Here is a 2,454-nt window from a genome sequence, read left to right on the forward strand (position 1 = left end):
CACACACAATGCATTTTGAATAGCTTGCTTTAGCCATTCCAGAAAGCATACATAGGTCAAAACATCACATCATGTTGTATGGTATAAATATACAACAATAAATAATTATTAATTGTGTGTATCTATATATATGTTATATACATACACAGTTATATAAAATCATATATATAATTATATATACATTGTTTTTCAAGACAGGGCTTCTCTGTGTAGCCCTGGCTGTCATGGCACTTGCCCTGTAGTCCAGGCTGGCCTTGAACTCACAGCTATCTGCCTGCCTCCGCCTCCCAAGTACTAGGATTAAAGATATGCACCACCATGCCTGGCAAAATACATCTTTAAAAGTAGAAAAGTGCTGATCATTTTGAGATTCATAGGTATAACTTATGTGAAATCAAATGAGTCCCAGTAAAACCCTTAAGAAACCCACAAAATAAAGAACATTATACTCCTAACAGCCTGGACAAGCCTCTCACTGACATTGGGACCTCCACTGTTACTTCCTGCCTCTGTCCAGGAAAAGGACGTTCCACCTTCTATGGAACAGAATCAAGTAGCAGGTTCTTTAGTCTCCAATAATTAATCCATCTGAAACACCCATTTATCTAATCCTTTGGATCCTTCTATCAGTTTGCAGAACACGGTCTGTCATCTCTACCTCAATTAATGAAGCATGATGTCATATCCAAGCATAATAGAGCCGTTGTAGCAATACAGGAAAAGTGGCTCTAGACATTAAGATCCGAGGGAGGTAATCATGCTAATAAAGCCTCCCTCAGCCAGGTCATACACTGTTTCCTGATCTTAGCCCCATTCTAACTCTTCTTGGTATATATATTGGCTCAAGCTTGCAAATTTTTGTGATTTGCTCCAAGAATCAGTCCTCTGTGCATTTACGATGTCACAGGCTGTTGTGACAGACACGCAGACAGTGAGGAAGTGCAGATCATGAGGAACCCAGGCATGTGTGGTGAGCATTTCCCTTAACTGTGCTACCACAGGGTCTCCCACCAATAGTCAGTTCTGTCTTCTCCTGCCTCTCTAGCAGATGGTAGAGATTATCTCCACGACACAACGTGCTTAAAGGAAGCTTGATATTCCAAATTCTCCGTCTTGTCTACATATCTCTCATTCTGGAGGTATTTTAAGACAGGGTCTCATGCTATTAGCCAGTCTGTACTTTTAAGTGACCCCTGTGAACTTACTGAGTGACCTTATAAAAGTCTGCAGAAAGCCTGGAGGTAGAAAAGCAGTTACATCATCCCCTAGGAGAAACACCGTTACCACACATGAAATTGTTTACCATGGCTGAACTGAAATCAGATGGACTCAACAGTGTGAGCCTTTGGGTACCACAGTGCCTACCACTCCTAATTTAATTGAAAGATGTATTAAATTTTGTTTAATGGGTGTCATTTATTTTCAGTCAAACTGAGAGGTTATCTGGAAAGCTTAGAGCCCTACATTAAGAACCTGTGGTCTACAAGAGCAGTGGTTCTTTCCAAGCTTAGACTTCTGAGTCTTCCTTTCCATCCAGGTGGGTCGTGGGACTTAGTGATGGTTTGTAGAAAGAAGTAAAATGGACCACTTCTCTCCCTAGCTCTTAAAGTTCTCTGACTCTGCACATCAGCCAAGGCAGAATTCAGAAGGAAGATGCTGAACGAGGATAAAGGAAGACACCTGAATCCTTAGTCATCCCTTGTGTAAATGAAATGTGAAAGTTATCAAAGTCAAAATAGACGTACTCTGTCGACTCTAACAAAATACAAAAACTAAACACAGCCCGAAGGCTGTGAAGGAAGGCTTCTTGTGTCAAACTGCCTGGTAAGCACTCCCACAGAAGACACAGAAGCCTTACAGCCCGCATTACACCGTAATGTAGCCACAAAGAGCCACCAGCGTACTTCACATAAAAAGCGCTTGGACAAGTACGTCTGTTCTACTTGTCTCTTCAGTCCAGGACCAGGGCCACCCGTACTCATCACTGTGGCGTAGGGTTGTTCTTTTAAAATAGCTGGTGTAAACTCCCTCAGTTTTGTCTTTGAAAACCTCCTTGAATGTGCCATAGTTTGTTATGTTCTATCTGTCCCAAATAAATATCATTAATTTTGGCAGACCAGCTCTCTGTTTCTGTTTGAGGCTAGAATAAGGAAGGTTATGCTGGTCACTCAACTCTTATCAGGCAGTATGGCCTGAATAAGAAGTAAGTTCTGTCTGTCTGTCTGTCTGTCTGTCTATCTGTCTGTCTGTCTGTCTCTGTGCCCTCTCTGTTCTCTAGTGTTTGTGTGAGGGTGTTTGTGGGGGTGCATACTTCTGTGTGTGTATGTCCACCGATATTTCCAGTTATTTTTGTTTTAGCGAGTGTTAATGCACTGGGCTAAATAAAGTTGGTGTGTAAACTAAGTCCAATTCAGACTCTGAAAAAAAAAAAACTTGTAGCTGGGCGGTGGTGGC

Source organism: Microtus ochrogaster, chromosome 2 (genome assembly GCF_000317375.1).
Source record: "Microtus ochrogaster isolate Prairie Vole_2 chromosome 2, MicOch1.0, whole genome shotgun sequence".
Taxonomy (NCBI): Eukaryota; Metazoa; Chordata; class Mammalia; order Rodentia; family Cricetidae; genus Microtus; species Microtus ochrogaster.